This window comes from Malania oleifera, chromosome 3 (genome assembly GCF_029873635.1).
Source record: "Malania oleifera isolate guangnan ecotype guangnan chromosome 3, ASM2987363v1, whole genome shotgun sequence".
Taxonomy (NCBI): domain Eukaryota; kingdom Viridiplantae; phylum Streptophyta; class Magnoliopsida; order Santalales; family Ximeniaceae; genus Malania; species Malania oleifera.
The window spans coordinates 122263195-122276748 of NC_080419.1; positions in this window are offsets into that span (position 1 = coordinate 122263195).

Genomic DNA, 13554 nt, shown 5'->3' on the forward strand with positions numbered 1-13554 from the left:
CGTCCTATAAAATACATCTTACATAGTTGGAGCCCGAACCATTATTATAACCTTGATTATAACCTCGAAATTTTCTTATTATACATCTAAATTATCTAATATAGGATTGTAACATCTACCGTGGTTGTGTGTTCGGAAGTACAACTATTTTCCACACAAACAAACTTTAGACACAAAATTGCATAATAATATAATTTTCATGTAATATACTCTCTTTTTAAAATTAACTTGGGAGGGAGAGAACACATTTAAACCCAAAATCAAAGATGAAAGTTACTTTTGGGTAATCAGGTCATTTATTCAATAAAGAAAACTTGCTTTATATGTTTGAGAGTGTGTGGGGATCGTGATATTTGTCTCCAACTCTTTTTCTATGTTCAAAAATATTTCTCCACCCTCCTTAGGTGAGGGGGTTGCGAGACATGAGCATGAAAACACGCCTAGTTACAAGTTTGTCAAAAAGTATTTAATAAAAAAATCATAAGTTGTCAATTATCTAAAGAACGAATGTAATCTAAAGAAAATAATAAAGAAGTGTCATACTATAATCTAACATGGAATCAATTATTTTTAAATGTAAAATAGTATTCTCGAAAACTCTTCAACACACTTTGTGAGACTATGCTCCTGTTTGAGCCATCTTAAAAAATAAAATACCTTTTCAGAAAAAAAATATTTTTATTAGTACTTATGTCAATAAGTAGTATTTGATTTACACTCAAATAAGTACTTATTTCAAAGCGTAGTATTATTGTATATATATATTTCAGAAAAATACTTTTTGTTGTGAAAAAAAACCCCTTATATGCAAAGTGGACTGTATATTTATATATAAATGATCAAACACACAATGCAGCAATCTAGATGAGGAATACAGAACAATTCCACAACCATAACAAGTAAATTAAAGCAACAACAATCACAGAGACATAGAGAATTACGTGGTTTCGGCAATACCTACATCCATAGGAGCAAACGACAATGATTCACTATCTTCTTGTAGAAAGTACAAGAACAATTGAAGAATCCTCTCAATTCTCTCTCAACCACGCTTATCTCTCTTAGTACCCTATATACAACGTATTCTATGTATATATAAGTATCCTTGGATGTTTTCCCCTAAAACCCAACCAAAATAATGTCCAAATATTCAAAATTCATAATTTGCTCAGGTTGTTCTGAGCCAAACTGTCGACAGTTTTAGGCAAACCATCGATGGTTTCAGACAGAATATGAATACTGCCCCTGCTACACTATTACAGATTTCTTTCATGCTTTTCCTTAGAATGTGAACAACAATTCACAACAAACTTCGTCTTGACGAACATACGCCCCTTAGGAGAAATCAAAAACATGAACCCGCTACTCCACCTTAAACTTAGGACAATAGGTTGAGACCGTCTTTCGTCTAGCAACTGGAGACAAATGCCAAGTCCAAGCAACACAGCTTGAACTTGTCGATGGCAGCTTCGACTTCTACCATCAACCTCGATACAGTTGTAGATGCAAAACCCGAAAACTTTACCTTAGGCTCTCAACAAGACCTTCTCACAATAGTAAACACAAACGTTGCTGCAAGCCTTCTATCACCAAAGCCTCTTGCATAGTCTTCGAAAAATCTCACAACTGACGGTCCACTCCATTGCATGTCGAAACACTCCATCACATCATCATGAGGGACCTTTGACATATCCCGGACATTACAACCCATCCTTAGGTACCAAGCAATTGACATTTCACATTGATTCTCCGCAAAACCCGCCTGAGACGACAAACAAAGTCTCTCTGCAGTTCCTTCTACAAGCCACCCTGAGATAACACTAATCTCTTTGCAGCCCTCTGACAACCCGAATAATAGTGGAATTTAAATAATAAAGAGAGAGGGAAATAGAAACAAAAACAGAAGGAGGCCGTAGACTTCGTCGATGACAGTGCATTTGGGGAATAAAATAATTTTTAAGAGATTGCCTGAATTTGTCGACGAACATAGGGTTTCATCGACGAAGGCTTTAAGAATTTCGTCGATGAACACAGGGCTTTGTCGGCGAAAAAATACCCAGAGGGATTTTGGTGCCGACTGAATTTCGTCGACGAAGACTGAATTTCGTCGATGAAATTAATAAGAATTCGTCAACGAAGGATGTGACTCGCCGACGAAATCCCCCGTCTATAAATATGAAAAATCCGATTTTTCTTCACAATTAAGCTTCCTCTCCACTCTCTCTCTCTCCCCTTCGGCTCTCTCACTCTCTCTCTTCGATTTTGGGCTAGTTTTACGCCGGATTGAAGATTTGAGGCTACCACGACGCTCCTAGCGAAGTTATCTACAAGGTTGTCGGAGCGGATTGTCAGGAAAACGAAGTGGGGAATCATTCATGAGTTGAGGTAAGGCTTTTTAAGCCAAATTTGACTTTGTGGTAGTTATAGGAAATGATGTACGCATGAAAATACTGATTTTTAATACTGGGAATTTTCAGTTTCAGGGTATTTATCAGAAAATCCTACGGGGGTTAGGCTAGGATATTCTAGGGGCTTTCTTAGTAGCCAAGTAAGAGAATAAACTAAAGCTGTTATTTTCCATACAAGTTAAGATTAATCATGAGCACATTTATTTTCAGAAAAATCTATGCTATATTTGTTTATCACATATGAAATGTATGTTTGGAAAATAGTGCTATTATGATTAAAATGTATATGTATGTATGAGATGCCAGAAATGATGATTTTAGAATATGAAGCATGACTTTAAACGACATATGTGTGGCATGAACATTATTTTTATGTGAAGTGAATCATGATATGAATGATTTTACGAGCAAAGCATATTTTTAGGTGTTTTGAAAAGACGAGTTATGCTATACTAAGTTTGACGAATATATGATAAATGAGTTATTTTCAGAATGTAAATACCTGAAACGTATCTGGTGCAAGGCCATGTATTTATGTTATTGGCACGAGGCCGTATTTATATTATCGGCACGAGGCCGTATTTACGATTTTGGCGCGAGGCCATGTATTTATGATTTCGAAACGAGGCCGTATCCATGTTTTCGGTACGAGGCCGTGATGATGTTATGTATGTTCATGTATTATATGTTATTACAACCAGGATGTTAGTTTAGTTCAGTTCAGGGCTCGGTATTGTAGTTATATGTAGATCAGATATCTACGCTTAGATTAGTGCTAATCATTCCACGAGGGGATGAGAAATGGATAGTCGATGTGGCTTTCAGTAGAGTGTGGACGTCCACCTGGCAGTCAGGACCAGGGTGTGACGGGCTCATTGTACTTACAACCATATTTGATTCGGTAGTGGTCGGCCAGCCATTGTCGGGTCCTGCCTTCGGGTTGCACAACCTGTCATGGGGTGTAATACATAACACCAGCTGACTATTCATCTTGAGTATATTTTCAATATTATAGTTATAACAGATGCTTATGTATGTTATGATTTATTAACAAATACGAAAATACATGATTATTCAGATGATATTATGATTATTTCCAGAGTTATGAAATGTACTATATATTTATAAGCACTTTAAATGTTCTTGTTGCCACACAGCTGTATTTAGTTTATTTTCCCTTATTGAGAAGTGTCTCACCCCCAACATTAAATGATTTTCAGGAAACCCAGAGAGACCGGCGGGTCAGGGCCGCCGTTGAGTGATTGGTGCTTCCCTAATAGAAGGGTAAGCTATGTACTAGGATCAGTAGATTTTTGTTATATGGTCCTAGTGTCATTTTGATATTTTGAGGGTTGTATATATGTACAGTATTGGGAGATGTAGTAAACTCTGGTATTATGTTTCTAGTATTATGCTTTATGGATGGATGTTTGGATTTTATGTTTACTACTGCGTAAAATTCCGCTGTATTTGACAGGTATCCTCGTTACCTACGGGTTCGGGTTGACCATTTTATCTATTATGTGACATTTTATATTTAGAACCTGAGGGACGTTACAAGCCCTGTTTATGCGAATCTTCAAATCAATACCTTTCTTGGTCGTACCCAAAACATTAATGTCAAAACCTTTCAACAAAGTTCTTAACTGATCAGTCTCAGTCAAAGTTTTTCCCAACCAATAACATGTCATTCACACACAACAGATACATCACTCCTTTGCATCTTATCACCCTCTATTCAACTGGAAGCCTCATCGACTCACACACCTGGTACATATGCAATGCTTCCATTTCCTCCACTATAACACTTATCTATCCATTTTTCCCTTTGTCGTGCACTGCAACTTGAAAATAGAAGGAACCTTGCTACTGGTAGTAATGAATGTATAAAACTCCATAATGCCAAAATTATACTTTAGTGGTGGTCTGATAATGCACATGAGCCCACCGTGATCCTGCTGGTCTCCCGAGCTGAAACTCCCTACAATACGATCAATGTCATCTCTACCCTGAGTCTGTTGCTCCACCTACATCTAGGGGTGTACAAAAATTACCGAAAAACCGAAAATCGCACCAAAACAATAAACAATTCGATTTTTTGATTTTCGGTTCCGGTTGCAGTTTGCAAATATTAAAAAATTTAGTTTTGATTTCGGTTTCGATTTTGGGTTTAAATCGAACCAAAAAAATTGAAAAACCGATTTTCATAAATATAATTATATATAGTTATATTATACATGGACACGGGAACACACACACACACGTGCTTAGGGTTTTAATTTTTAATCATTATTTTCACTTTTCACCTTTTCATTTCACTTTTCACGGTCACCTTTTTCAGTTTTCAATTTCACGCTGCCGCTTCCCTCCCGCCTCCTCCTCTTCGTCTTCCTCAAGCCTCATTCCTCAGTTCTTCATCTTCAGATTCTTCACTGTGAATCTGTGAGTGCCGTGCGTGCGCAGCGACCGCCGGCCAGTGTGCCTCCCCCCTCTTCTTCCTTCCTCAGTTTTCTTCATCTCTGCTGATCTTCTCGGCTCTCACTGTGAGCCTAAGAGTCTGTGACTCTGTCAACCGGTTGTGTGCCGTCCGCCGTGCATGCCTTCTGCCTCCGCCTCCTCCTCCTCCTTCCTCATTTTTCTTCTTCTCTTCTCGGCTTTTGCCTCTCGCCTCTCGCTGTGAGTCTATCACTTGTCCGGCCTCGTCTGAGTCATCTCTCAGACTCTCACAGACTCACTCTCTCGAGTCTCGTCTCTGTTGCGCTGTGCCGCTGTGCGTCTGCCGTGCGTCCGCCATGCGCCTGCGACTCTGCTTCTCTTCTAGCTCCCGTGTCTTCAGTCCGCACCACCTGCATCTACTGCTACTGTTGTAGCCTGTAACTATAAGGCATAAGCTGTAAGTTTAGTTTTATTTATTTTCTCTGTTTTATATTTTTTGTTTTCTCTGTTTTATAGTTTAGTTTTAGTTTTATATGTTTTCTCTATTTTATATTTTCTGTTTATATTACTAATTTATTATTTAGTTTATTTTTTCAAACAATAACTGTTTTAAAAAAAAAATTGAAAATCGGAGTTGATGCCTAGTTTTTCGGTTTCTGAAAGTAATTTTGTGGATCAAATTATTTATTGTTATATGTAAATTAAAATCAAAATTAAAGAAAAATAGCTATGTGAATTTAAAATATAATAAACAAAAAATATTCATAAATTTTATAAATTTTTCAAGAGAGAATAAATAATATATAGAAAATGTTTTGAATATTTTTGTTGTTGTCATGTATGATAAAATTGCTCCTATTTTTAAACTATAGTAATTAAGTAAATAAATTATAATAATTTTTATTTTTTATAATAATATTTTAAATGTTATTATTTTATTCATATGTATTAATTGTTATTTGATTTATAGACAAAAATGAGCATATAATTAATTAATTTTTTGTTTTGTCATTTTAAACATGTCTCATCTAATAGATTTGCACTTATCTATGATTTTTATAGATGTCTGAATTTGGGGACAACGCAAGTCTTAATACAACTCCTTGTTCGAGCTCATGCCCGAGTCCAAGTCCAAGTCCAAGTCCAAGTCCAAGCATGAATCCAGAATCAGTAAATAATGTTGCTGCATAAACAGAATTGGGTGAGAAGAGGAAATTTAAATCAAGATCAGAGGTATGGGATCATTTTACTAGATTATGTGTTGATAACACTGCAGAGGTTAAAGCTCAGTGTAAATATTGTCCTAAAGTGTTTTGTGCTAATTCAAGAAGGAATGGAACATGAGCTTTGTGGAATCATTTGAATTTATGTGCTAAGTATCCTTATAAGAGACCTCATGATCGTAATCAATCCCAAATCAACTTCAAACCAGAGACAAAAATGGAAGAAAAATAGTTAACATGTCAAAAGTATGATGCTAATATTCTTAGAAAAGCTTTAGCATATATGGTGATAGTGGATGAACTACCATTCAAATTTATGGAGGGACAAGGTTTTAAATATTTTTGTAGCCTCATGGAACCTAGATTTAAGGTTCCATCATGAGTGACAGTGGCAAGGGATTGTCTTCTTTTATATAGAGAAGAGAAGAAGAAATTGAAAAAAATTTTGAAACATAATTGTCAACGAGTTTGCCTTACAACAGACACTTGGACATTTTTACAGAATGTTAGTTAGATGTGTCTAACTGTGCATTTTGTTGACATTGAATGGAGGTTACACAAAAGAATTTTAAGTTTTGGTCCAGTTCCTAGTCATCGAGGGGAAGTGTTAGGTTTTGCTATTGAGAAAGCTTTGTTGGATTGGGGAATTGATAAGTTTTTACTATTACTGTAGATAATGCAAGTTCTAATGGTACGGCCATCAATTACTTAAAGAGGAGGGTGAACAATTGGAAGGGTAGTGTGCTCAATGGTGAGTTCATGCACATGAGGTGTGTTGCACATATCATTAATTTAATTGTGCAAGATGGATTAAAACTTGTGGGAGATTCTGTACTTCGAATTAGGCAAGCAGTAAAATATATTAGGCAATCACCTGGTAGAACTGCTAAATTCAAAGAGTGTGCAGATGAGGAAAAGGTTAATTGTAAAAAACATTTGTGTTTGGCTGTGCCTACTAGATGGAATTCCACATATATGATGTTGGACACTGCTCAAAAATTTCAAAAAGTTTTTGATAGATATGATGAAAAAGACCGAGATTTTACACTTGATCTTTCAAAAGATGGTAGAAAAGGAAAGCCAATGGAAGATGATTGGGATAATGTGAGGAAGATGGTGCAGTACTTAGGATGTTTCTATCACTTCACTTTGCGTGTTTCTGGTTCTAATTATGTGACTTCTAATACTTTTTTCCATGAAATTTGCATGGTTAATGCTTTTTGGAAAATTGGTGCAAAAGTGATGATTTTGAATTAAGAGAAATGGCATTCAAAATGAAACATAAATATGATGATTATTGGGGGAATCCAGAAAAATTGAATATGATGATGTTTGTTGCCACCATTCTTGATCCTCGATACAAGTTAGAGTATGTGGATTGGGGCCTTTCTGAACTGTTTCCTCCTCCTACATCTTCAATTTTGAGTAAAAAGGTGAAGGATGTTATTTTTTCAATGTATGATGAGTATAAAAATGGGGGTAGACAATTCCAATGTAGTGGACCTAGTGGTAAAACTACCGAAGCTAGCTCTAGTTCTTCTAGTCGTATCTCTGGTATGGACTATGTGGTGGATGATGACGAACCAACAATGAAGATGATGATGGTTATGCTAGATAAATTCAAGAGGCATAGGTCAGAAAAAGAAGGTGGGGAAGGCAAGAGTGATCTTGAGAGGCATCTTTCTGAGGCACCTGAAGAGGGTAGTCAAGAATTTGATATTTTAGGATGGTGGAAGATAAATAATCCAAGGTTTCCTATCCTTTCACAGTTGGCACGTGATGTTTTGGCTATCCCCATAGCTACTGTTGCTTCTGAGTCTGCATTTAGTACGGGAGGTTGTGTTCTTGATTCTTTTAGGACATCATTGACTCCTAAGATTGTGGAGGCTCTTATATGTTCTCAAGATTGGTTGCGGAATTCACCATTACCAGTGAACTATGAAGAAAGCCTTGAAGAACTTGATAAACTTGAGAAAGGTAAAACATAATTTCTTAAGACATCTTTTTCACATTTTCTAGTTGTTTTATTTTAATTATTGTTTTGTATTTATTTTCTCTAATTCATTAACTTTTTTTTTTCATTCATTTCAGAATTTGATCAAATTAGCATGGATGATTTATTGGTAAGATTATGTATTATGAACAATTGAACAATGATAGTCAATTTAATTTTATCTTGTTATAACTTTCATATTATTTCATTTTATTAGGAATGATGTTTACATCGAGATTAGAGAATTGAAGTAATAATTTTGAAGATGGAAGAATGTGTGATCAAATAAGCATGGATGATTTATTGGTAAGATTATGTATTATGAACAATTGAACATTGATCGTCAATTTAATTTCATCTTGTTGTAACTTTTATATTGTTTCATTTTATTAGGAATGATGCTGATCGATATATTGGAGAATTGAAGCTACAATCTTGAAGATGGAACAATGTGGAAGGAAGGATGTGGATTACTTCAATTCATTAAAATTTTGAACCATTGATGAACAATTAGAATGTCTATTTTGTATTTGTAATTTGAGATATTTATATATATATATATATATATATATATATATATATATATATATATATATTCTTGTTTATTGTGAATGTTTGCTTGCTTCATTGCTCGTTTTGTGAAATTAGGGATAGAGAGAATTAATTATTAAAAGTGCCTAAGGATTGGGACATTGTGGAATTGATATGTAATTCTAATTTTAGAAGTGACCAACATATTTTATCATTAAAAGTGCCCAATATATTTTATTTTGTTAAAATTATGGGTCCCTATAAAAAATTAAAATGCTCAATAAATTTTCAACTACTTTCATGAAAAATAAATGTTATTTTTTTTGAAAAAAAATCGGTTTAAAACCGAAAAACCGCAACCGAACCGCCACATTTTTGGTTTTCAATTAAAGCATAATTTCGGTTCGGTTTCGTTTTCGGTTCGAAAATCACATAACCAAACGGTTCGGTTCGGTTTTCGATTTTGGCCAAAACCGAACCGCACCGAACCGTGTACACCCCTACCTGCATCACATGCCCATTCATACCGTGATACCGATGACCCAAGATAGAAATCCCTGCATTTCTACCATGAGTACCTAACTCCACCTGAATTACATGTTTGCTGCTGCCGTAGTTTTCTGGTTTTTGTTTCTCTTCCTTTATCTACGTACGCTGCCCCATGACTTTCTCACCAAAAACAATGTCATCGATCACCCTTTTTTTTGCCATAGGATCACCTAGATTACACCCACCTTTCTTATACCCAAAAAAGATGTAATGTCAGGACATAACACCAAGCCTAGATCCTTTATTACTAGAATAGTGCACAGTGGACATCTACTCACAACCGAGTAGTCTACCGCAAAACTTGCTCATAATTCATCTGCAGCTCTCCCATCTAGTGATACCTTTGACGATCAGTCGCATGAGAAAAGCGTGAGATAAACCAAAACTGTAAGAACTTGAACCCTGATAAATGGGTTTAAATAAATAAGAGAGGGGCAAAATTGGGAATTTGGCATATTTCGTCGACGAAGCCATATTTCGTCGATAAAGACTTTGTTCTTCTCGTCGACGAAATTCAGAGACTCGTTGACGAGGAGAAGCCGAGGAGTTTCGGAAATCAAGAATATCAGGATTCGTCGACGAAGTTAGTGAAAGATTCGTCGACGAGAACACCATTTTGTCGATGAATTAGGCTGGGTCAAAGGGCTATAAATAGAAATTTTCATTACTTCTTCATTAAGAAACTTCAATCCTATCCCTCTCTCTCTTTACAACTCTCCCTACACTCCTTCTCTCTAGATTTCTTCACCGATCGTTGCTGGAATCGGAAATCTTAAGTTACCACGAAGATCATGGAAGGATTCTCTACAATTTCTATGGATTGGAATCTCGTTTCGAAGATTTTTGGGTTTCGGCATAAAATCGAGGTAAGGCTCGGTTTTCAATTCTGATCTGGTAGTTTTGTAGGAAACTGTGTTGTAAGTATATTTTGTATTGTTGATTGTAGGCTTTAGAACTCGGCTCGCTATTTAAGGGCCTTGAAGTTCGGGATTTGTTATTCGGGGAAAAGGTAAGGGGAACTATGTTTATATTGGTTATTTTTGAAACTGGACTCGGTGGAATTGTGTTCCACGGTCCTGTGTGTGTTTTGGCTACTCATTTAGGGGGGATCTAACGAGAAAAACTATGGGTTTTTCATTATTACAATTTTGGAAAAGGGGGCGACGGGCTGGATCCCTGGTTTTGTTGAAAATCAAGTATATGTGATTTATACTGTGATATTGGGATGGGCGTGCCTTGACTTGTTTAAACTGTATTTGTTTGAAAAACCATGATTTAGATTACCAAATGGGTGTGGTTTATTTGGTTATATAAGCATGCATGTGTGTGTGATATGTTGAAATGCTAGTAGGAATGCGGTTCCGAAACTGATACAGGTACTGAGAGTGTCCGGCTTTATATTTGAGGGTGTGTATTTTACCGCCTGCCATGTGGGCAAGAGTGTTCGACTCTATATCTAAGGGCGTGTGTTTATCGCCTGCCATGTAGGCAAGAGTGTCCGGCTCTATATCCGAGGGCGTGAGCCTATTCCGAAACATCAGGCCGAAGGGTGTGGATCCACCAGCTATGCGCCGGTATGATGCGATGGGAGTCGAGGACTAGCCATGTGTCGGTGGTGCCGTGCTTCGCGGGTTGGCTATGGGCCAACGCCAGATTGTCACGGACCGACTTCGGGCCTAAGGGTGTGATGATACCAGGAATACTGATCATGTGTATGTGTATGGGTGCGTGTGTGCACTATAAGAATTAGTACCGGAATGCATTTAACTGTGTGTATGTTGTATCATGATAACACTCAAATGGCACACACCGATATAACTTGTGTTCTTCCTTACTGAGAGGTGTCTCACTCCTGCTGTATGTACATTTTTATAGGTTCTTTGAGTAACCGGAACTAGCATCCTGGTGTAGGGAACGTAGTGGCCGGTGTACTGCGTTTAGCGCTTGGGTAAGTGTTAGGATTGTATTTTGGTGGGTTGCCATTTTGAGATGTATTTGGGCACCCGCTTGTACGTTTTTGATAGAGCCATATTCTGCTCTTATATAGACTCTGGTATGGTACTGTATATGTTGTTATAGAATAACTTTTTTCCGCTGCGTATATGGTTGTGATTGGATGTGTTTAGGGTGCCTGGGAACCCCACAGGGTTGGACCTTCATCCATTGTACTGTATCTTTGGATGTTTTATCATATACAGGGATAGGTTAGTTACATTTTCACCCTTGGATCCCATTTTGGGGTTCAGGGCGTGACAAAAACCTTGCAAGAAATACCCTACGAGCCCTGCATGTTGCTCACAAAAACTTCTTAAACAAAACTAGCGTACTTAATCCCAATGTTTGACTTAAGAATCTTTCTTTCGGTCTAGCTCTCCACCTCAACCACAAGTTAAGCCTGAGGAACACATTAGGCTTGTGCCACATGAGATAAACCAAAACTTTTCGTGATACACCCATGAAAAATATATGTCTGCCTCGTGATGCTATCCTCATAGGTTCCCAAACATTTGAATACATGTTGTCACCCATATGTCCTAATTGTAAATGCCACAAAACATCTGACTCAGATTCTACAGCTGCAACTCCACCTACAACTGTAACACCTTGCAGTGCATAGATATTTCCCGCTACATTTTCTCCTTTCATCACTATCGAGTCGCCTTCGCACATTTTCATTTCCCCACTTTCAAACTCATAACTATACCTGTTACAGTCTAAAGTGCCTAATGAAATAACATTCTTTCTTAGACCCGGTACATGCTTTACATCACATATCGTTCTTACAACACCGTCATACATTTTGATTTTGACATTTCCAATACCAAATATTTTGCATGAAACATCATTTTCCATCAAAATACAATCAGCATTAACTGACCTGTAAGTATCGAACCATTTTCTATTTGTTTTCACGTGATAAGAGCATCTGGTATTTAGGATCTAAGAATCATCTGTGAGGTACCCCGAACCCAATGAAACACATAGCATATCCCCATCACTGCAATCTAAATCTTCCTCCACTACATTTTGATGGACCCTTAGATATATATCTGCCTTTTAGTTTTCGCCAAACTGATGCCGAAGAATCCTCATCCATGATGTGATACAACATGTCATCAGTCAAACATAGACGGATGGTTGATACTATCGTTGCCCCCAATTCATTCCAACTTGCTTTATCCATGCTTTTCGATTGAATTTTGTATAAAACCTTCACCATGCCTTGCTACACCAAAAGATCTTTCACCCTTCTCTACCACAAATCGAAATTCTCGGTTCCATCAAATTTGACAAACTTCAAATTTCGCAGATAAAGATGCAGAGACCATTACAACAATGCTCTGATACTAATTGTTGTGAGAAAACCCCCTTATATGCACAGTGGAGTGTATATTTATATGTAAATGATCAAACACACCATGCAACAATCTAAATGATGTATACATAACAATTCCACAATCACAATAAGTAAATTAAAACAATAACAATCACAAAGACACTAGGAATTATGTGGTTCGGCAATGCCTACATCAACGGGAGCAAACTAGAAGAATTCACTATCTTATGGTGGAAATTACAAGAGTAATACAAGAATCCTCTCAATTATCTCTCAATCACACTTGACTCTCTTGGCACCCTATATATAACGTATTCTATGTATATATAAGCCTCGTCGGAGGTTTCCCCTTAGAACCCAACCAAAATAATGTCCAAAGATTTAAAATTCAAAATCTGCGCAGGCTGTTCCGATCCAAACCGTCAACGATTTTAGATAGAATAGAAATATTGCCCTTACTGCACTCTGATTTCCTTTATACTTTCCCTTAGAATGTGAGCCACAATTCACAATACTTTTTATTTTTTATATATATGGTCAATCTAAACTTTGACTTGAGTTCAATAAAAGACCTTGGAAGTTATCAAAGTCACTTAAACTCTTTCTTTTCCTTAGACATAAGTGGTCGTATATAGCCTACAAACATCAAGATTGGAATTGATTTTGGGTGTCATAACCCATTTTAATTTAAAATCAAGATATAAACAACTAAATAGTATTATATTGTATTCATAATTTTTGATATAAATTTTGATCCTTACGATTCAATTATAGCATTCGTTTAGTATATGCAAAACCATAATACCAATTAAATTTTAATACTCACCATTTCCCTCCTTTAGATATCAATAAATCTAAATTTGTATAAAAGATTAAGAAAAAATATTATTCATGGATAATATTGATTATTATTTTTTAAATTAATTTTTAAAAAATTATCTTTCTTTAAAAATTCATAAATTGTTATATTGTGCCTTTGAAATCACTATTAGGTTTCATTCAAACTTAATTAATTTTTATTTTTAATTGTATTTGATATAAATAGAAAATATAATGCAAAATAATTTTTTTGGAACA